Here is a 23,619-nt window from a genome sequence, read left to right as displayed (position 1 = left end):
TCTGTGTCAAGGGCATTTTCCTGTATCAGCAGATAGAGCTCTCCTCCGGCTCTCTGCCGTGCCCACTCTGGAGTCGGGTTCCAGCTGGACTGCTCATGAAGGGCACAGCCGACTGGTTTCTGTTAGGACTGAAGCAACCTTTTCCTTGTCTGTAAAGGGCACCCAGTTGCGAGGATTAAATAACTTTATGTCCGAGCATTAGCAGCTTGTCCTGGCTGACATAACAATGCTAACGATGGGAAATAATTACTAGTCTGATTGCGTAAGCAGCCCCATTCATGAGGTGGTACCTGGTGAATTGTTTGTCCCCCCCCCCACCCCATGAATATTCTTGTAAATGCATCTTTGCCCTCTTGTCTGGGTGCTTCTGTCTGGTGGATTTTTATAGCTGTTTGCACCAGCTACTTACTCTTTCTTACGCCTTTCTTATGTTTTGCCAAATTGCCTTCTAGAAATACTGTACCAGTTTTCAGTCTTCCTTCTAACAGAGTACCTGTCCCTGTGGCCCTCCCCACCGCCGTTCACCAGCCTGGCTGTTGTCAGTCCTTCCTGCTCTTTGTCAGTTTGCTGGGCCGAAGACCTATACTCTTGTTTTTTACTGGGAACCCTTGGATATTAGTGCTTTTGAAAGCATTTTTCATAGACTCAGGTGGGAGCAGCTGTGCTTTGTGTCCAAGCTCTTGGGGCCTGGAGGCCTCCCTGGCTCAGTGACCAAGAGAGGTTTCCTCACAGTGTGTCCCTGGGAGGTGGGACAGTAGGACAGCGCCCATCTTCCAGCCCTGGTGAGGACTACGAGAGACTGTGGAGAAAGGGTGACTCCGTGCTGGGCTTTTGGAGTTTTAACCTTTCATGAACCTGAGTTAACTTTGGCTCCTTGTATGTGGGTTGGTCTGTCAACCCTCAGGAAAGGGAACTGGGGACACTTGAAATTGGGGTGTGGGGACTCCGGGATGACAGTTGCAGAGGTGGAACCGTTCTAAGTGGTGGCGAAGGCCAGCGAGTCTGTGGGTGGTTGAGGGGGATGTGGGCACAGATGCCTGGGGTCAGAGGCCATTTAGGAGCTCAGAGTGTCCTATGGGTGTGGGCCCTGATGTCGGTGAGGGCAATGCAGGGTTTGGACCAGGGAGGAGGATGGTGCCCCAGGCTCCAGTGTTACCTTTGAAGAAGGGGTAGGAGACAAGGGTGTTGGGTGATGGGCCAGGTGGTCTGTGGCTAATATGGCAAGTATATAGGACCTCCTCACCGCAGTCGGAAAGGTCTCTACACATTGCCCAGGTCCCCTCTTACCGCGGAGTCGGCCCCAGGTGAGAAGCTCTGTTGTAGAAAGACCCGAGTTTCTGCGCAGCCTCTGTCTCTCATGCCACATGATCTTGGACCAGTGACATCTCTTTCCCTAAGCTTCTGTGCTTCCGTCTGTGAATTACCTGGTAGTTATTAATGCCACTGCTCCGAATGCTCATTTCTGGCATAAGCAGGATTGCTAAAATGTTAATTTTTCCTAAATTAAGAAGCGTTAAGTCACTGTAACGTGAATGAAGCGATGGGGGAGATGGGCGAGTGTTTCCACTGTGCGTTTGCTGGTTACATAGTGCGGGCTTGATTCCTCCTGCCCGTTGCCCAGTTGTCTTTTGTTCATTTCTCAGTTGGGTTTTGCATGTCCTCTTCGTGCGTGTGGCCGCTCTGCTACGCTTGTCTTCTCTGCCAGCAGTCTTCTCCACGTGCCGGGCCCACCTCGCCTGGCAACCTCTGCGACACCCCGCGGAAGGCCAGGCTGATGGGGGGCCTCACCTGTCAAGGTTGTGCCCCGGGGAAGGAGACACGACCTAAGGAGCTCTTCTCCTTGTCCCCTTGGAATCACCTGTCCGAAGATTCTTGGACTGATAATGTGTCTTACTGTCTTGCTTAACCAGTAGGACGCTCGAGTGCTGTTTTCTCTTTCCAGCTCAGTTAGTCTGCTTAGGCTGCCAGAGCAAAAATACCACGGGGTGGGGGGCTCAAAAAGCAGAAATTTATTTCTAGAAGTTCACGATCAAGGTGCCAGTGGGATTGTTTCTCGAGGCCTCCCACATCCAAGGAACCTAATGTATTTGCCTTGGGTGGGACAGTGCAGTTTCTTTCTGAGAATCCTCCGGCCAGTTGTGTGAGTGTGAAGCCTGGAAGAGGGCAGAGAGGAAGGCTTTGCAGAGGGAAGAGCTGACCATTGAAAGTGTTCCTTTAAGACACAGTGTACCTGTCCCCGTTTACTGAAGGCGGAGGCACACCGATTGCTGATGGGACTTACCTGCGCCGAGTGCTAGGTCTGTCCTTCTGTTTCCTGAAGACCGAGCCCTGTGGGGTCTGGGGATCTGGTGTGGCCAAGGGGCAAGTCCCCGGGGCACCTGCGGTGTGACAGGAGATGGGATAAGAGCCCATGTTTCAGGAGAGGAGCAGACCAGAGGCACATGTTCCTGGGAGGCGAGGCAAAGGTGGTGTCCCTGCATCTGTCACCTGGCAGTGGAAAAAGGTACCCTCCGCGGCCGCCTGGACTTCCGTATACTCTTGAGAACTGCTCATGCCCTTGGGTTGTCTAGCATCACCGCACTTGCAACGTCTAGCATATTTGTGGTCTCTTCAGTGAGATGTCTCGCGTTGAAGGAATGAATTGATGCTACCTGGTAAGACTTCATGGTGCGGGAGGAGGCTTTGCCTTCCTGGGACACTTAAAAACTGAAATTCTTCCACAGCCCCTAGAAATGCTGGGTTACCTCGAGACTCCTGAGCTGGTCATTCAGCTCCAACACCGTGGACCTAGTTTACTTCTTTGTGGAAGGATTCTTTTTTTTTTTTTTTTTAAGATTTGGGGCAACAAAGTGCCATAATTTGTCTTATTTATTTACAGGTTTGTGGAAGGATTCTTGTTCAGACCCAGGATTGGGAACTTTTTTAGGAACGAGTCCAAATGGGTGTGATTGGTTTTCTTAAGTGGAGATGTTGCTTTAGGGGAGGAAACGTAAGAAAATGGGTGGATTTAGAAATGTATGAACACTACAGAAGTTGAGGATTTTTCCTGAAGGAAGATGAAATGGCCATCTGTAAATTTCTCTTAAAATTTTGAGTGAAAATTGAAGCTTTTCTGGGGAAGGGAATAGATTTCTGTGCATTTTGTCTGAGTAAGGCTCTTCCCAGTGTTGAATATTGAATAGAACTCTTAGATTTTTTTTTTTTTTAAATTGGGAAGAAAGGTGGGTTTTCTTTTAGTTTTTATATGTTTCCTTAGTTGTTAAAAGATTTTAATGAAAAACTTAATGTAAATGGCTGAATAAGATTCTGTGTGAAGGGGCGGCACATTTTCGTTCTGGAATTGACAGACCTTACCTGCTCTTCTTCACCCTGCTGGCCTGGGCGATAGTCCTTTGTGTTGATAAATTCTAACTACTGGTTTGAAACCTGTTTCTGGTGCTTTTTAAAGGGTGAGAATTAAAAGCACCAATTATTTGTCCTGACAAAGCGCATTTTCGATCTGAGATAGCTAGATTTCTTTGAGTATTTGCTGAGGAGGAGGAGACTGGAGGACCACTTTTTTTTTTTTTTTTTAAACCCCCTCTGAGAGGGACACCCGTATTCCTTCAGGTGACTGGTCCCTCTGTGAGCAGGCTGGTTCTGCCTAGTGGCTGGTTCATGGCTGGGGGGTTGGTGGGCACCACGGCCGGGCACTGTTTTCCATTCTGGGGGTGCGGCTACGTTCATGGAGGGTGGTGGGCCAGAGTGACGTCCTGGCTACTCCTCACGCCCCTCTCCTGCCTTAGGTAAGTTACTGGAAATCACAGAGTCCTCCAGCTGCAGGAGGACTTTTAGCTTTGATTCTTAGGGAATTCTGGCCACACCTCAGCCAGATTTAGATTAGAATCAAAATCCACTTTTACAAAACCCTTATATGGGGGCTGCTGCCTGGATGGCTCAGTGGGTTAAGCCTCTGCCTTCCACCCAGGTCATGATCTCAGGCTCCTGGGATCGAGCCCCGCCCCCCCGCTCTGCCTACTTGTGATCTCTCTCTCTCTGTCAAATAAATAAAATAAAAATCTTAAAAAAACCCTTACGGGCAGCTTTCACAGCCTCCTCGGGTGTCATTTTCTGTTGCCTAAACTTAACTTTCGGAGTCCTTCCTTGGCGTACATGCTCACCTGAAATGATTGTGTAGCCGATAGCCCTTCTGCATACAGACGACCGGCCCGGAGTGGGGGCTGCTTCCCGCTCGGGCGAACCCTGCCAGGGAACAGCCTGTTTGCCGACCCCTCTCCCTGTGTCTGCTCAGCCGTTCACCTTTTCTCCTCCTGTGTCTTTGTCCTCCGTGGTCTGGCCCAGCTCCATTACTCATACCGTTGGGATGTTCCCTGTGTCGTGGTTTGCTTCAGGTCAGGGATGAGTTGTAGTAATTCAGGGTTTAAACTTCTGGTGCATAGCAGGTTCTCAGTGATGGTTGCTAAAAAGGAAGAAGGCCCAGAGCCAGTGTGAAAATATGGAACTCCCCCCAGCTCAGTAGTTCACAGGACGGCTGTGAAGGGCGAGCCTGGAGGCTGGGAGTGCGTGTGGGTGCACGTATGGAGGGGGCGGCCAGGACGGGGCTCACTGGTGGTGTAAGTGGTACCGGACACGTCGGGTCACGTGTCCCTAGTGACTGAACGGACTGGTACGAGAGTGTCAAGAGGAGGCTGTGTGCCTGAGCGGAGGGCCGACTGTGCGCAAGCCAGAGCCCTGGACTGGGGTGACCGGGGTGCCCGGGTGTCCCTGGCTGGGCCCAGGGGGAGAATGAGATCACGATGCCCACATGGGAGAAGGGTGCACACGCGTAATTGTTCACTCACGTTTGAGGCCATCGAGTGATCTGGTCTGTGGGATAGGAGGGCGGGATCGGTGAGATTCAGTAAATAGTGGGTGACACAGAAAGAAGCTGTTGGGCCTTAAAGTGGTTCTGCTTCCTCAGACAGACAATCTGATTTCTTACTTTGAAAGTATAATAGATGCTCTTTGGAAGAATAAAGGTAAGTGAAACAACAGCTCAGACATGATCGAAAATTATACCCAGGGGCACCTGGGTGGCTCAGTGGGTTAAAGCCTCTGCCTTCGGCTCAGGTCATGATCCCAGGGTCCTGGGATAGAGACTGCGTTGGGCTCTCTGCTCAGCGGGGAGCCTGCTTCCCCCTCTCTCTCTCTGCCTGCCTCTCTGCCTACTTGTGATCTCTGTCTGTCAAATAAATAAAATCTTAAAAAAAAAAAATTATACCCAAAGTAGGGAAGCCTCCCATGCTCTCGCCCCATAAAGAACTTTGGTGTAATGTGTGGTGGGTGTGTTCCCAGAGGGACTCTTGTAAGAGTTACTGGTGGGGGGCCACCTGGGGGCCCAGTTGGTTGAACATGTGATTTTTGCTTTCCGCTCAGGTGATACCAGGGTGGCAGGATGAGCCCTGTTTCCGACCCCACACTCAGTGCGGAGTCTGCTTGAGATGCTCTTTCTCCTTCGCCTGCCCCTCCTCCGATCTCTTAAAAAAAACAAAACAAAACACCTTACTGGGGTGCTGCCAGGCGTAGGAGCAGAGAAACAGGGAACACAGAATCTGTTCAGCTTTTGTTGTACGACCCCAACTGCCCTTTCCGCATCGCTGTCTAAGAGAGAAAGAGAGAGATTGAGATTCAGGGCTGGGCTGCCAGAGGAAGGGGTGCTAGGGTTAGAGACGCAGATCTGGGAGGCATTTAGAAGCTTCGTTGGCTCTCCGTGCATATTTCCCTCTGGGTTTTCCCTGGGAAGAGGGGACTGAGCTCATTATCCCTATAGATGAGTCCAGAGCTGCCAGTTGGAAATGGGAGATCTTCAGAGATGTTGCAAAATGCCCGTTTTACTCCGTGGTACTTCCTTGTTTGTTTTAATATGACCTCCTTCCCGTTCCTCGGAGTTTATTGTGCTTCCGAATCACCCGGGAGCCTGTAAACACAGATGGCTGGACTTCAGCCTAGAGGTTCGGATTCTGATTGTGGAGGTCTTGGTGGGGCCTGAGCATGTCCACCCAGTTGCCAGTGGGTGGAGGTGCTGGTCGGCAGGGGTCCACACTTTGAGAACCACTGTCACACTCATTGAGACCTCCAGAAAAATCGGTGCCCCAAGACAATGTTCCCCGCTGGTCTGGTGGCTTCCCAGTACAACATCCTGCATAGAACCGTGCAGGGAGGGACCCCCTGCCCGTCGTGCAGAATGCACAGGCTGTATGGCAGGTGCTCGCCTTCTCTGTGAACAGCACTTGGAGGGAGGCACGTGTCTTCCCTGTGTGCTCAGGGCTTCAGGGGACAGGAGGCGAAGTGAGCTTGCTCAGGCTGTGTGTGTGTGTGTGTGTGGGGGGGATGGACGGCTGCACTGCCCCCGAGAGGGGGATGGCTTCTGTCAGCAGCTTTCTCGTCCTGTGGATAAATCAGTGTCTGTCTTCCTACAGTCTCACATTTGAGAATTAAATAATCACCCTCACGGATGTAACAGGCTCTTCATAGACGGACCTGAAGGAACAGCAGAGGCTTTGCAGAAGGTTCAGAATGTGTCCCAGGGCTCGAAGCTGTAAAGATTTAAATTAGAAACGGGAAGAGGTTGACATTTCTGTCTCCTGAGGTACATGTTGGAAGATTCGAAGGAAAAGCAAGTAAACAACATCAAGCATCAGTGGTCTAAATCAAGTACACAGTGCTTAGCCTCAAAATTAAATATTAACTTCCAATAACAGAAAAAAGCCCAGCATTGAACTGAGTTTGATAGACTAAAGAATAGAATAAAAATGAGCCATAGAGGGCTCCTGGGTGGCTCAGTGGGTTAAAGCCTCTGCCTTCGGCTCAGGTCATGATCCTGGGGTCCTGGAATCGAGTCCCGCATCAGGCTCTCTGCTCAGCAGGGAGCCTGCTTCCCCTTCTTTCTCTGCCTACTTGTGATCTCTCTGTCGAATAAAATAAATTAAAAAAAAAACTTAAAAAATAAGTGCCATAGAAAATACTTAATAAAAATGGGGACCCCAGGGTGACTCAGTTGGTTAAGTGTCTGCCTTCAGCTTAGGTCATGATCCCGGGGTCCTGGGATCGAGCCCTGAGTTGGGTTCCCTGCTTAGTAGGAAGTCTGCTGCTCCCTCTCCCTCTGCTCTTCCTCCCTACTACTCCCCCCTCCCCAATAAATAAATAAAAATCTTTACTATAAAATAAAAATGGACATGTGACATGGGCTTTAAAAAAGGGCCACTTTCCAAGGGAAGTTCCCTGCAGTGAAAACTTAGCACTGGCAGCCCTTGCTTTGCACAACCCTGTGACACATGAACTTGGGCACCTGCAGAGCAGAACTGCCTCTGTGTTTCCTGGGCCCCACGGAACCTGTGCTGTTCTCGTGGGCAGAACTCTCAGAGCCAGCACACCCCGAGAGGGCATGAGAGGGGAGATGCAGGGCTTTGTGCGGTAACCACAGAGTTCAGAATGAGGGGACAGTCACAGCTTCCTCAGCCACCATCTGGAACGGAATGTTCCAGATGTTTTTTCCTAAGATTTTATTTCTATGAGAGCGCAAATGCATAAGCAGGGGGAGGGACAGAGGGAGACGCAGACTCCCCACTGAGCAGGGGCCTGACAGGACACTGTGACGGACGCGGGGCTCCTGTGGCTCCATCCCAAGACCCTGGGATCAGGACCTGAGCCAAAGGCAGATGCTTAACTGACTGAGCCCCCCAGGCACCCCTTGATTTTGATAGTTTTTTTTTTTTTAAATAAATATTTGATTAATTTGACAGAGACCAACACACAGCCAGAGAGGGAACAAAGCAGGGGGAGTGGGAGAGGGAGAAGCAGGCTTCCTGCTGAGCAGGGAGCCAGATGCCAGGCCCAATCCCAGGACCCTGGGATCCTAACTTGAGCCAAAGGCAGACGTTTAATGTGGTTGCCCCAACTTTGATAGGTTTTTTTTTTAATTTTTTATAAACATATTTTTATCCCCAGGGGTACAGGTCTGTGAATCGCCAGGTTTACACACTTCACAGCACTCACCAAAGCACATACCCTCCCCAATGTCCATAACCCCACCCCCTTCTCCCAACCCCCCTCCCCCCAGCATCCCTCAGTTTGTTTTGTGAGATTAAGAGTCACTTATGGTTTGTCTCCCTCCCAGTCCCATCTTGTTTCATTGATAGTTTTAATAAAAAACAAATCAAATTGAGTACTGAGGTGAAATTGTTTTGTCTTCTTTTTTTAATGAAACTGAAAAATACAAGCTTTCTGTTTTCAGGAATATTTTTTAAAAATTTATGATTCAGAACATAAGGTAAAATTCCAGTAAGCTAGGAAATAGAATGTTTCTGTCACTTTCTTTAACTCACTGAGCCACCCAGGCGCCCCTTTCTGTCACTTTCTTAATGAATGACTGATGTTAGGTCTTTGTGATAACATGGCGTCGTCTGATGTGAGACTCAGCTGGAATGTGAAATCTGATATCACACATGAGCACATCATAAGGCTGTAAATTCTGCCGTATAAGAAGCAGAGATTCTGCCCAAGAAGATCAATAATCTTACGTAGTTGTTTCCTTTTTAAAGTTTTTAAAAAATATGTATTTGAGAAAGAGAGGGACAAGGGGTGGGGAGGGCGAGAGGGGAGGCGGATGCCCTGCTGAGCTCAGAGCCTGACCCGCTGCCAGCTGGTCCCAGGGACCTGAGAGCACGGCCTGAGCCAAAACCAAGAGTCAGAGGCTTCTGAGCCACCAGGAGCCCCCTCGTCTCCTTTTAAATGAAGTCAGTGACCATGCAGGTTTTGTCTCGGGTATACTGGTATGAGACGGACGTGGTGTGTGGCTGGCTTTCAGGCACAGAGGTGACAGAAGGCGGGTGAGGAGTTAGGATGGATTCAGAGGGGCTGCTTCCTGGGCCACAGGCCACGGATGGTCCCAAATCCTATTAGCCTTGTCACCCAGCACCTGCTCTCCTGTGGTTGATGCCTACAGCGTTCCAAGGCTTGTGGCACTGGGTGCCGTGGCTTCTTGAAGTTTCTAACGGGACAGCTCAATTCCGTTTGCAGCTTTTCCCTAGCTGTGGTTGATCTCGCCGTGCTCGTTGGAGCTGGGGGTAGTGCTGTGTGGGTGTTGCTCAGTTGGGCTTTCTCGAGAGGCCCAGGCTAACCTCCGCGGCCCCGTGCACCAGCGACCCCTCGCCTCTTGCCCTCTTACCCGGCGTCCTCTCTGGAAAATACTCCAGCCGCCTGCCCATGGAAGAAGTTGTGCTGTTCTCTCTGAAAGGAATTTTAAACGTCTCGAATAGAGCCAACTAGCCAGAGTTCATCCTTTTCGAAATAAGGTGTGGAATAGGAACTGCAACAGAACCAAAAAACATATCCATTGCACGTGCTCTTACTTCTGTGGGTTATTTCATTCATGATATTTTGAAACTGGTCGCAAGTAAAGAAGCTGCCTCCACCGCCGCCTTCTCCTCCTCCTCCTCCTCCTCCTTCTTTTTTTTAGAGATTTTATTTATTTATCTGACAGACAGAGATCACAAGTAGGCAGAGGGGCGGGCAGAGAAAGAGGGGGAAGCAGGCTCCCTGCTGAGCAGAGAGCTGGATGCAGATGCAAGACTGGATCCCAGGACCCCAGGATCACTACGACCCCAGGATCACTACCCGAGCTGAAAGCAGAGGCTTGAACCCACTGAGCCTCCCAGGCGCCCCAAGAAGCCTTCTGATTTATGAATCACCTTTTGTGTTTTGCTGTGAGAGAGGTGGGACTGTCATTACTATTTGGTTTAGAAAAATTACGTGTGTGTGCGTATATATAGGAAGCGTTGTGTGATCTCGCATGAATCCTCTTGGTCTGAGTTTCGGGCTCCTCCTGCGCAGGCCTTCTCAGATCACACCCCAGGGTTGGGAAGGGACATCAGGGATCATCTGGTTCCTCTTCCCCCACCCCATCCCCCCCTACCTGGTGATAGTGGTGGCAGGTAGCAGGTGGCAGGCCTTTGCTCTCTCTCGCTCTGGTGCTAGCCGGTCAGCTCTGGGCCTCAGGAGGCCACCTGCTCTGTGTTTGACCAGGCTTAACAATCCAGAATTTCCTTCCCTCTGTAAGGCACATCTACACCCTCACTCCCTGGTTGGAGGTTTGCCCTCAGCAGCCTCCGAACAGAAAATCTCTTGGCTTCTGCCACCCCACCCCCACTTCCCATAGAAAGAATCAGATGGTGGTTGGTTTTTTTTTTTTTTTTTAATATTTTTTATTTATTTATTTGACAGAGAGAAATCACAAGTAGGCAGAGAGGCAGGCAGAGAGAGAGAGAGAGGGAAGCAGGCTCCCTGCTGAGCAGAGAGCCCGATGCGGGACTCGATCCCAGGACTCTGAGCTCATGACCTGAGCCGAAGGCAGCGGCTTAACCCACTGAGCCATCCAGGCGCCCCCAGATGGTGGTTGTTAAACCAGGTTAAACATTCGTGTGATGTTTGTTTATTAACTATCCTGGATACTTAAAAAAAATATTTTTTTCTTGAGTTGTTAATACATTTAAGTGGTTTTAAAATTCAAGCTTTGAGAAGGCTTTCATGCAGTGAGGCGTCTCTCTGTGTCTATCTCACGTGCCTTGGTCCCTTGCCAACTCATTTCTGTCCTCAGTCCATTAGTGGTACCATTTTCCTGTGTCCTTACAGACTTTTCTTACACACATGCCAGTAGATACATGAGTGTGTCAGCGCATACACACATTGCCTTCTTTGTCCTCATGGAGGACGTCGCACCCTGCAAAGCCTTCTCCCCCCAAGCCTTGTCGTGCATGGCAGGGGTTTGTGCACAGCTGCCCATAGAGCACACCCTCGTTCTTACGGTTGCTATATGTTCTGTGGTACAGATTTTGTCCTCAAACAAAGCAAAACAACCATCTTCCTCCTAATTCCTGCACCTAATTCCTCGAGCACAAGGCTGGCCCAGGGTGCAGTGGGACGACATTGCTGGCTCTGGACCTTGAATAATGCAGGTGGTTTACTATGGTCACTGTGTGGAGTCATAATAGAGCTTGAGAGAAAATAAAATCCCCAAGATTTTTTTTTTAAAAGGAAGCGCTATGCCCAGCGTGAGGCCAGCACTCACAACCCTCAGACCAAGAGTCGCACGCTGTGCTCACTGAGCCAGCCAGGCACCCCAGAACTGTGAGGATCCCCCCATTTTTGATGCTCTTCCCTCCTGCCCCCCTGCACAGCACGAGGCAGCCAAGCACAACACATCACTCTCAAGGTTGGACCTGTCCCTCGTCTGACGTAAGCTCGTTGGTTTCTGATCCAATTTTCTGACATTTTCTCCACTTGTGTGTGTCGGTTGTAAATTGCATTAGCCTGTCATCCATCCTCACCCACATGTTCCAGGCTCGCAGTGTTTCTGAGTTAGTGATAGAGCCTGAGACCCAGCACACCTCTGCGACCCCATCTCCCTGGAGTTGTCATGGTTACACTTGGGACGGGCACTGACCTCGAGGTACGACTCAGCCGCACCCAACTTAATATCAGTTCACCCTCCTGTCGTCTCCTTGTCTGGAGGAATATGATCGTGGTTTGACCAAAGTCTCTGTACACCAGCTATGCAGCCTTGGAGCTGTAAATCTTATCAGAAAAGGAAGTAAGTTTGCAAATCTTATTCTTGGCAGACCTTACTTACGTAGATTGTTTTCTTTTTCTAGCTGATGGCAGGGTATTGAGTAATTCACCCAAGAACTTTGTTTTGGATTGATGTCATTTATTCACCCAGCCGTTTACTCCCCTGGGAACATTTGGGTGCCAGGGTCTTTACAAGAGTCTCGGAAAGCTGCGCTAAGGGAGCTCTGTGGCCGCCCCGGCCTCGACCAGGCTCTGCGTGGACCATGACTCTTGCTGCTCCCAGTGATCTGCCTGGCGGCTGCCTTCTCACAGCTCTGTTTTTGGCACAATAGATAATTTTAAGATTTTATTTTTTAAAATAACCTCTACACACACTGTGGGGCTTGAACCCACCACCCCCAAGATCAAGGGCTGCACGTTCTACTGACCGAGCCAGCCAGGCGCTCCATGATAGCTAATTTTAAAAGCAGCAACAGTGAAGGGTGAAAGAAGCCATCTGGGGCACCGTGGGAGGCCCTCAGCAGCCGGGGAGCCTTGGGAAGACGTTTTTCAGAGAACGTGTTCCGTTAGCAGAGAGAGAGAGGAACCAAAGAGCAAGTTGGTGATCTGGCAGCGGGGAAAGCGATCCTAGCCCAAGTGTGTCGTTTATAGTACGATTCATAGCTGCTTTTCTCTCGAAGTTGGGACATTTGCCCATCTCTTGTGTCTGATTCCTTTGGGATCATGACAGATTCCCTTAGCCACTGTGGGAGGTGATTCCTCGGGATGAGTAGTAGAGCTAGTAGTCCTGGGCATCATCCAAGTTTTGGGGCTTTGGGGCCCTGGTTCCCCCAGTTTGCTCCTCCCCCGGCCTCAAGTGAGGATAGGAAGGCTTCAGGCTGGAGCATGAGTGTGGGTAGTTACCTCAGGGGATCTTCCTCTCCCTCCAGGAATCAAGAACAGGAATCTCTTGGGGTGGGAGCCCGCCATGGAATGATCTGGAACTACAGGGCTGCAGATTCTCGGAACACCCACGGTTGCACCTGGTTCGCTGGCCTGCTGAGGAATGCGCCAGGCCGGAGGCTTCAGATGCATGCGGCAGGCCATTTCTTCTCTGTAAAATCAAAAACACTAAATGTGTTTCTTACCGGCTTTGTTCATGTGTGTCCTTTTCAGGATGCTAGGAGCCCTTGGCACAGAGACATGAGTCACGCTTTTGATCCTTCGTGGGGAGATTCAGACACAGGACCACGGAACTCATTCCGTGGCTTATGTTCTTGGGGGCTGCCTGAAACCCAGACCTTCCACATCCTTCTGGTCTAACTACACATTCCAGAAACCCAGACTTCACTTTACTGAAGAGGAGAGGTCAGAGTACGACTGCCATGAAAAATACAGAATTTTAGATTTTGAGCTATGATTTTTGGCTTTTAACAAAGTGCAGTTGTTTATTATGATCATTTTTAGAACTATAAACAGAAGATAATTCTTGTGTTAGTGATCTTGGGGGAACTTCACCATGTTTCCTGTCTTGTGATTAGAAGTTAGGAACAAAAGCGCCATTGATAAATGGATTCTTTGAAGATTTTTTACATGGAGTTCGACCAACTCTTCTGGTAAAAAAGAGAATTTTTAATTAGCGAAAGAGAGTGACTCTGTGCTTTGTGCTGGAACTCCTGCCAGCTCATTCATTTCGCGGCGCTGTTCAGTGGCACCCTCCTTTCCAATCTATGAGAGTGCTGAATTACGGGGCATTCTTGGCGTTCCAGAACTGAACATTTCTTGTTGAGATCCACTCTGAAACTGTCCACACATGGAAGGCTTCACATTCTTGCAGAGGTGTACGTCTGAGTCCTTTTAGGGACTTAGTGGGGAGGCCCATGGGCCTTTGAGCACTGCCCAGTACATGGTGGATCCTGGACCCCACCCCGCCTGCTCCCCCATCTCCTCTCATTTAGGGACCGGTTTTCCAGGGGAAATGGTGGCAGAGTGGTGAGATCTATAAGGAACCCTGAACACCATGGCTCAACTCTGTTCAGAAGTTAGAAACAAAAGAAACAGGGGCACCTGGGTGGCTCAGTGGGTTAAAGCCTCTGCCTTCAGCTCAGGTCATGATCCAGGGTCCTGGGATCGAGCCCCGCATCGGGCTCTCTGCTCAGCGGGGAGCCTGCTTCCTCCTCTCCCTCTGCCTGCCTCTCTGCCTACTTGTGATCTCTGTCTGTCAAATAAATAAATAAAATCTTAAAAAAAAAACAAAAAAAAAACCAAAAGAAACAGATGTAAAGCTAACGCTTGGAAGGCATCTAAGTTGTGGGAGGCGAATTCAATGCGAGCAACGGGGAGTCGCCCTGAGGCTTGCCAGAAGCTTCCAGGTCCTGCGCTACCGACAGCCTGGCCTCTGTGTGGCAGGTGGGTGTGGCTTCCTCCCTTGTCACGTGTCTCCTCCCTGCAGGCCCTGGGTCTTCTGGCCTCCCTCCAGGCGGACTTTGGTGGTGGGCTGTCCCCCTCTTCACCCTCCTTGGGTCTCCCTGCCTTTTTCCTACGCACCCTTTCCCTCTGAGTATTATCCATGATGTCTTCCCTTTGAGGGACCAAGGACAGGGTCCTGTTGGGATTTTACCCCTCTTTTCGCCTCCCACATGCCTTTCGCTGTGATTGCTGTGCAGGACAGAGCAGCCTGGTTATGATGAGCCCGGCCCCATCAGCTAGGCTGCCCAGTCACCGTCGCCGGCTTGGGTAGGCTGCGGTCCCCACTGTCCCGCTATTGTGTGATGATACAGAAGTTAAGACGCAGGGACGGTGCTGCACTGTGTCATACTGGCTTCACACGGCTTCCCAGCTGTGAACTGGCACGCCGGCCTCCCGTGTTCCCGAGGGAGTCTTGCCCTTCGAACGAGGGATCACAGGAGCTCACGCTTCATTTCCAGGGAGCTGGATTCCACAGCTGGATTGCGTTACAGTCGGCTAAGAGGGGTCCCTTCTTCCTTCTCTCCCTTCCTTCTTTCTGCTTTTCCACCTTTCACCGGATGTTGTTCAAATCCTGCTTCGTTCTTGCCTTGAGTTGCAGTGCCCCTTAGAGCAGCCCCGGCCGGCGGAACTTCCTGTGAGCGTGGACATGTCCCATCCTCTGGGTCTGCCTGTCGGCCACGGTGGCCGGCCCCGAGGCATATGGGCCTGTGGGGAACCTGAAATGTGGCTCATGTTACTAAGGAACTGACTTTTTTTTTTTTTTAAAGGTTTTATTTATTTATTTGACAGGGAGAGAGATCACAAGTAGGCAGAGAGGCCGACAGAGAGAGGAGGTAGCAGGCTCGATCCCAGAACCCTGAGATCATGTCCCGAGCTGAAGGCAGAGGCTTAACCCGCTGAGCCACCCAGGCACCCCCGGAACTGGCTTTTAATTGTAATTGATTTATTTCAACTTAAATAGCCGCATGTAGTTGGCGGTTGCCATATTGGACAGCGCAGCCATGGAGCTGAGAAAATAAGACTCATGTACAGGGAAGAAAGGCTTCAGTGGCTTACTGTTACTTATGTGCCAGATGGCATGGTCAGTCTGAAGTGGGGCTCGGAGGAAGGGGCGGGGTCCCCTGCCCTCAGTGTCCATGTCCGACCTCTGTACCCAGCTCTGGTTCCCGAGTGCTGACTACTGTCTGGACGTCTCTGGCTGCACGCTGGCAAGGGGACCTCAGATCAAGACATCCACCTTCTCCTATTTCCCTTTGCCTCAGACTCACTTTCCTCCTTTATTTCCTGCCATCAGGTAGCAGCAGTCCCCGTTACACCCAGACTGGGAGCTTGCGGCGGTGCCTTCTTCGCCTTGCAGAACCAGCCCGTCACCCGGCCGTGCTGTGTATCCCCCCACCCCTACCCCGGAAGAGCTTTGGACCCAGTCCCATGTCCTCCATTCCCCAGAGCCACAGCGCACTCTCCACCAGAGCAGGGGAGTGGACCATGTCATTTGTGTCCTGTCCTCTCCTCTCCGGACTGTCTCTGCTCCTGTCATCCAGTGAGCCTGTCCCTCATCTGCTGGACGTGTCTGCCCTGTAGCTCGCAGGGGATGAGGTCTGGCCTGGGCAGCTCCCCTGTCTCTCTGCACGTTGATTTGCTCTCCATTTCGAGGTACCCTCATGCTGCTTTTGTCCTCCCTTTTCAAAAGAATTGTTCCTCCCTTTTTTTTCCATCTTTAGGGCCTGGCTCCCATGTCTGCTCCTCTGAGGCTTGCCCCAACTTTCGGGCCAATTTCCTTCTCCCCGCCCCTTTCACATACATCATTTCTTCCTCCTCTGAGTTCCTGTAGAAGATATGATTCGTTGCTGTGATTAAATTTATTGTGTCGTCTTGTATTTGTGTGTATGTTGTTCTTCTGGGACATAGAAAGCAAAGTCCCATAGGCTTGAACAATGTCTTACTGACTCCTTTCGGCACTGTTCCCAGAGTAAGCACCTTGGGTGATGACAACGTGGACGGGAGCAGACCATAGGGGAAAGGTGGGTGCTATGTGGGCCTATGCCGTGAGGAAGGGAATTGGGTCCCTGCGAAGAACGTAGGTAGTAGGGATAAAGCTGGTTGTGGTGAGCCTTCACTGCTGGGCTGAGGGGTTTTAAATAGACCCATTTATCCATGAGGAAGACCCACTGTTGTAAGGGAGAAAGGACATTCAAGAAAGGTTGGACTGACGAGGTGGCAGGTAAATTAGGATGGAGAGAAGCTGCCACACGTCAGTTGGTGCTACTGGGTAGGGACATAATAGATGCACAAGAGCTTTCGGAAGAAGGAGCGATGATGAGGTGACGGGGGTTGGTGTTGGATCACCACACGGGTCCTGCGGGGTTACTGGCATAGAGCGGACCAGGCTCTGCCCCGAGACAAAGCTCCCTGCCAGGATGATGTCAGTGAGGAGTGCAGTCTTCCGAAGGGTTGCCGGGGTCTGGAGGACCCAGTTCGAGATCGTTCATTCACGTGGCCGTTAGCGGGAGGCCTCTGTCGTCACTCCAGGGACGACTCATAGGGCTTCTTGAGTGTCCTCACAACATGGCAGCAGCCGGCTTTCCCCAGTGAGTGATCTGAGGAGGCAGCTACGGTGCCTTTAATGACCTAATCTTTAACTTTTTCCATATTCCGTTTATTAGAAAGAAGTCACTATGTCCAGCGTCCAACTAAGCCCTGCCTCTTGAAGAGCAGAATTTTAGGAAGTTGTGGACATATCTTAAAACCACGGCACTTAGGGACCCCTGGGTGGGTCAGTCGGTTAAGCGTCTGACTTGATTTCAGCTCTGAAGCCCCTTGTCAGCCCTGTGCTCAGTGGGGAGTCTCCTGGAAGTCTCTCTCCTTCTCCTTCTCCTTCTCCCAGTCTCCTGCTCACTCTCAAATAAAAGTTAGTCACCTTGAGCATTAAAATCCGGATTCTGCTCTGGAGGGCCACCCTTTCAGCTCTCCGCATTTGCTCTGTTGGGCATAAATATTGGCCATCATCTAGCAGAGGTTGAGAAATGGAGGTTGTGGACAGTCCCGGGGTTTTGCGTTTTTCTCTGGAACTATTATCCCTGGGACTTGGGTTGTTGAGAATGTTCCATGCGGGCTGACCATGGGTGAGCCTGCGAGTTGGGGCTGTTTGCTGTCGTGAGGGTTACCTGAGCTCGGCTGGACATGAGGTTCAGTATTGGGCTCCTTGGCTGTGACCCCCTGTGTCTTTGTCCTCAACCCACATATCTTGGGTTTCTCTTCCCTCCTGTCTTACAGGTCTCACAGGTATATGTGTGTCTGACCTCTGCGGTTGATGGTGAGCCCCTCCTGGGCACAGAAGGCGGCGTCTTGCTTACTTTTGTGTTCTTTCTAGCACAGTGCATTGAACATAAATGTCACTCAGCACGTTGTTTTGAATGAGCAATGAGGTCAGAGTGGAGACCGGGGCAGAGGAAGAAGGTGGGAGAGGTAGCAGCAGTGTGAGGCCGGGGACCCATCAAAGGAGTGAAGAGGGGAGAAGGTTTAGAGAGCAGGAACTGGGGTAGGAATACAGAGCAGGTAAAGGCAGAGCTGAAGAGGGCGGGAATAAGGGATGTGGTTGGGGATGGCCGGGGCTGTAGATAATTTAGAGAGATGGGTGGAACAGGACCTTGGCCCATAGCTGGAGCAAGAGCAGGTGGGAGCAGGAAGAGTTGTGGTATTACTGTGTAGTAGGCACCGTGTGGGCACTTTCTGTATGTTGGCTGATTTAATTTTTAAAGCAGCTGAAGTTAGTGGGCATACATAGAACTTGGATATATATTTCTGGGTGTAAAGCTACTGATCATCCCTTTGAACCAGGAGGTGTTTACTGTGAGCCTCCAAGTGTCATGGGTAATAGTGAGAATGATAAATACACTGTAGAATATGGAAGATAAATGCATAAATTAATTTAGGGATGAAGGACTAAGACGTGCAGGTCCCTGATGTAGGTTTTCCTTGTCTGCAAGGATGTCTGGAGGTCAAGGGGTCCCTGGAGAATCCCGTGGAGAAGGAACACTGTTTCCTAACCCAGGTATCACCCTTTGTGGCAGGGGTGGGGTGGGGTGGTGGAATCAGCCACCATTGTGAAGGATAAGGTCTAAAATACCAGAAGTTGCCTTCTTGGGGTGTGTGGGTGGCACAGTCGTTTAAGTGTCCGATTCTTGGTCTCGGCTCAGGTCGTGATCTTGGGGACCTGGGATTGATCCCTGCATCAGGCTCTGTGCTTAGTGTAGCTGTCTTACAAACGAGCCTTTGGAATCCCCCTTTTTAAAGCTGGGACTTGGTGCTGTGCCCTCAGCGGTGGCTTATGCACCTTATCTTGTTTTAGGCCTTCAGGAAGAGTTAGAAAATGAATTGGAAAAGAAAAACACACGTCAAGTGCATAGAATCGTCCGTGTCATGCAGTGACCGTGCCAAAACAGAGGAGTAGTAGCTGGTAGAGACCCCGAGGGTCACGAGCAGATCTGCAGTTTTCGGCCTCCCCGCCTCTCTGCCTGCACTTCCCCTGCCCCGCACAGTCTGACGCCGGAGAATCTTTGTTGTCGTGAGCCGCCTTCGTTAAATACTGAATTCTGCTGGAGCTGTCACCAGGGCCTGCAATGTCATGCGTAGACTTTATGAAAGTAATAAAATGCCCCAGAAAGTCTAGTTGCTGGGCTTGTGGCCCATTGCAGCTGATAACAGTAGTCACCCACCTGATCGTGTGTTTCTTTTAGGGGTGATGACGGCTGCTTATCTGTGTACACACTGAGTGTTGATAGGAAGCCCAGATAAGTTTCTCCTGTATGTCTGAAACCCATGTGTCAAAGCAGTTTTTATAGAGCAACATTCTCTTTCCTGCTCCCCTGCCCCATAACTTCGGAGGGAGGTGAAATTTCCTGTCACAGCTGCTTGTAAATAGTAAGTGCTCAATAAAGGCTCTTTCCTCCTTTCACCTCCCAGCTGTTGCCGGGGTGTTACAGAAGAGTGGCCTTTTCACATCGCCCGGATGGACAGCTCTGTACCTTTGTGAGTTAGCTAAAATATAATCTGTAGGTTTTTATTATGACAAAGGTTAATCACTTTAGAAATACAGAAGCCTAGTCCTAAGCGTGTGATTTTAAGTTTTTCTTCTTTTCCTTATGTATTTTTCTGGAGTTTCTCCAAAAATTTAAATTTCCAAAGAAGAATATTTAATGTTTCAAAAAGAAAAAATGTAGATGATCAGAAAGTTACCCATTATCCAGAGGTAGTTGCTGCTGCTGTATCCTTTTGACATTTTTCTGTGCTTAATATTTATTAAAAATTGAGATTATATTGTATATCAATAAAGGCCAACTCCTATAGCGACCTTCAATTTTCAGTGGGGAGAAACAGTACAAATCTATTTCCAGCTCGCTGTCCTGGCAAGGTGGGTAGGTACAGTGGGATGGTGAAGTGGAGGGAGTGTCTCCTGCTACGCTCCTTTTTCAGAGTTTTCCCCTTCCTGGCCTTCGGGGTTTTCTCTGTTGAGCTGGGAGAAGAGAGTGGAGGGAGGATGATCAGAGGTGGAAGGTCTTATGGGCCAGGTCAGGAAGATACATTCATCATTCCGGTGCTCCTTCCACTGGCCAGAAGTTAGTCACATGACCACCTAAACTACAAGGAATGCTGGGGAATGTAGTCCAAGCAGAACAGCTGTCCACTGCCTTGCTTATCTCTAACTCACTTATATAACCCATTTCTGAAACTTTTTTGGTTTTAATTTAAATAAACGAAGTTGTTTATTTCAAACATGGTCACCTCTCCATCTCAATCCTGTGCGAAGCCCCCACCATCTCTTGCCAGATCTCTTTCTAATTGGTGTGTTTCTGTTCTTGTTCCCCATAGTCTGGTCTCACACAGCAAGCAAGCTGGTCTTCTAAAAACTCAAGTCCGCTGGTCCCGGTCCCCTGCTGAGAACTTGCCCGAGGTGGTTGCCGTAATGCCCACTTTCTAAGGAGGGTGACCTGCTGGGGCTCTGGCCCCACCATACCTCTCTGCCCTTGCCTCTCCTTGCAAGGCCAGACCTGCTCCCTGAGGCCTTGGAACTTGCTGAGGCCTTGGAACCAGCTTCCCCCTCTGTCTCCTTTGGTTTCAGCCGAGGTGTGTTTCCTCTCCAAAGGGGCCTTTCCCGACCTCCAGTCTCTCTTCCCTCTCCCCGCTGCCTAGTTGCTTTTATTGACCCGTCATTAAAGCACTTACCACCATCAGAAATTCCTGTTCACAATATGTATTCATATTCTGTCAGTCTTCTAGATTGTATTCCTTGAGGCAGGAACTCCATCTTGTTCATATCTACATCCCTAGATAGTCTGGCACATGGTTGGTACTTAGTAAACACTTGGGGGATGAATGAAGGTCATTAGAGAATCTCACACAATTTTTTTTAAGAGATTTTATTTATTTGAGAGAGAATGAGCAGGGTGACTGACAGGCGGAGAGGGAAACAGACTCCCCACTGGGCGGGGAGTCCGGCACAGGGGGCCCATCACAGAGCTCCATCCCAGGACCCTGGGATCAAGACCCAAGTTGAAGGCAGACGATTAACCTACGGAGCCTCCCAGGTGCCCCAGAATCTCACACATTTGTAATGACAGTGTTGTAGCTCATTGCACAGAATTTTGCTGTGAACATTTAACTGTCTACATTTGAGGGACTTTTGCGTTTTTTTTTCCTGATTAAGAAATGCTTTGGTGACTGTCCTTTCAGCTGTTCTTTGGTTTGCTTCGTGCACATATCTGTGCTTATTTTCTTAGGTTTGATTCCTAAATGGGAATTTATTTAGTGGAAAGCTATGTGTACAAAATTTTAAAGTCTCTGTAATGTATTACCCTTTGCCCTCCAGACCCTCAATTTGTGTCCCCCATGTAGTTGAGAGCCCTGGCATACATACAGCTCGCTTTCGGGAGCTCCGGAAGCTCGGCGGGGCAGGGTGGAGGGGGGGCATTTCGTCTGTCTGTATTGCTGTACCCTAGATCTTAGAACAGGTGCTCATGCTTACCAGATGAATAAATCAGCTTCCATAAAAAAAATTCTCCTTGTTCCTTCAGTGAAGTTTATTTTTACTCATTTATTCATATAAATGTTCCCTGACTTCAAAATGTGTGCTTTTTGAAAAGTTCTGCCCAGTGTAAGAATCAAGAACATTCCCCCAGTGTTAATACACACCTCGGGGAAGCGCTGTGAGCTGGGCTTGTCTTAGTGCTCCGAACCCAGACCCCATGCACTTGAGCCCCCTCTCAAGTTGGTGGCAAGTCCAGGTCCACTGCCTGGGATTTTTGAGACTCCCAAGGGCTAGGAGATAAAGAGACTGTGTCTTACAGAATCCTTATCTTTTGTTCTGTGACTGCGCGTGGATTTCCATCCCAGGTAGCCTCTTATTCATTCCCCCCAATGCAGTGACCAGTGCCGGCCTGAGGTGGAAAGACGGCCACCCTGCCCCAGCTGGGTGTGGAAGGTCACTGTCTGGATGGCCAGATCCACCGCCTCCTTCCGCTAGCACTGGCCCGGAGACTTCGCAGTTCCTTTAACACCGTCCACCTTCTGTGGGTACCGGCTGAGTTGTCCCCTCTCTGCACAGGAGTGTTTGCGGGAGACTTGCTGGTTGGAAGTCTTTGTCATGGAGTGGGGGAGGCCCAGAGAGCTGGGATGCGGGGAGGCAGGGAGACAGAAAAGTACGTTCCTCTCCAGCTGTTTCCTGTCCTCATTTCTTCTGAGTGGTTCCTGGAACATTCCCTCTCAGGTCAAGTCTTAACCCCTTCGTCTGGCAGACGAGGATCTCGTGTTCACCCATGATCCACAGTTTGTACACCTCAGTGAGCCTTAAACTCTTCCCAGTGCTAGAAACTCTACAATACAAGGTGCTGCCAGATTTTTACCCACGTGTAAAAAAAAAAAAAATGCATCGACTGCGGCATTCCTTGAGTTCAGTAGGTCATCAGAGAGGTCTAATGGGAAAAATAATAAGGTCTAATGATGGGCGGTGGGGTGCAGTGTGCTGGGAGGGTCAAAAGAACCGTAGCCTGGGTAATAGCTGTGCTAACCGGGAATCCTTGATGACCGGCGGTGGAGGTGAGTGGAAGGGAGAGAGGTCAGGGCTTCAGTGTCTGCTTAAAATAACCAAGGGAAGGTCACTTAGCCCGGAAGCCTTGGGAAGCCCTTGGAGACACTGCCAGGCTGTAGCAAAGCCATGTTTTAGTGATCCCTCCCTTGTCTTAAGCCTTTCACGGGGCCCGCCAAGCGCATGAAATCAAGCTGGAGTGCAGACCTCATTTGGAAAGGGATCCTAAGCACACATGAGTTGGGAAACCTATGTGGGCAGCCTTGTGACAGGGGTAGGTGGTCAGAGGGAGGGATGGATGGAAGAATCCTGGAAAGTAACCATCTCCAGCACGGTTCCGGTTGCTCAGTGTGTACAGCTCACTGACCAGGTCTCCGTGGCTGCCTGTCTCCATGTTTAATTTCACCCCACCTCTTTCAGCATAGTCTGTGTAATCGTTTGGATCTTCTTTCCTTCAACCAGGTCCTGACCGAACACATGGATAGATGGCTTTCACAGTCCTTCTCTCTTGTCCCTCGGAGCTCCTGTCCCCAAGGGCTGCACCCCCGGCCCTTTCCCCTCCTCACCCTTCCTGGGTTTGTTCTCCTGCGCCTGTGGTTGTAACCACTAGCTACCACTCTGCACTGATCACTTCCCTGTTTGACCCGTACCAGATGTCCTTCCCATGTATCTAGTTTTGTTTTGTTTTGTTTTTCCTCTCCCACCTGGTGGTTTCATAGATGCCTTGGATTCAACTAACTCTTGTCTTTTCAGTTCATCTTAACACTTAGTGACCCAAAACTGAAACTTGAGAGCAAGCCACCTCCTCTAGCCTGGATGTCTTAGCCCTTAGCTATTATCACTCTAATCCGTGTGTCTTTCGGTGTCAGGCCATCAAGGGATCCTGCCCTGTGGGTCTGCCCAACCCTCATAAGAGACCGGGAACCTTAAGAGACCGTGAACCTGTGCATATCTATATTTTAGACCTTGCTCAATGTCCAGTTGGAGTAGGAGCTGTTCAGAGAATGTTGGAATGAATGAATGAATGAATGGGTGATTTCTGAGAGGATTTGAGATGATTTCCACTTAAGATGAAGCTCTTTATTTTTTCTTTTTCCTTCTCACTGCAACTGAGGAACTATTTTTGCTTGTTTAGAACCAACGTGATGGAACTGTCATTTTGAGGAGATCTGTATACCACATGAAATTTTTTTCTGTCTCAGGCAATGCGCACAAATGTACAAATTTCCGTGGAGGAATTACTAAAGTGAAAAATCAAGGAACTATTTATTAATAACTTCTTCATTAAAGTTAAAAGATCTGCCTGGTTTCAAACGTATGCTTATGTTCTTGCTGGAGAACTGAGAAATCTTTCACTGGGTCAGATCGTTGATCTGCATGATGTGGTTTGAATTAAACTTGTGCTTAATTAACCTGGGTACTCCACATTTTTAAAAAAAGATTTAATTAATTATTTGAAAGAGGGAGAGAGCATGGGAGAGGGGAGG

General features: G+C 49.8%; 1 protein-coding gene across 2 annotated transcripts in view; it reads left to right on the top strand.

Annotated features, from left to right (window-relative positions):
- NEDD4L (NEDD4 like E3 ubiquitin protein ligase) overlaps positions 1-23,619 on the top strand; it is a 336,948-nt gene that overhangs the window by 84,068 nt on the left and 229,261 nt on the right. The gene's annotated exons all lie outside the window — the stretch shown is intronic.

This window comes from Neovison vison, chromosome 3 (assembly GCF_020171115.1).
Source record: "Neovison vison isolate M4711 chromosome 3, ASM_NN_V1, whole genome shotgun sequence".
NCBI lineage: Eukaryota > Metazoa > Chordata > Mammalia > Carnivora > Mustelidae > Neogale > Neogale vison.
Note: the sequence above shows the minus strand (reverse complement) of the source record. Positions and strands in the feature narration are given on the sequence as shown.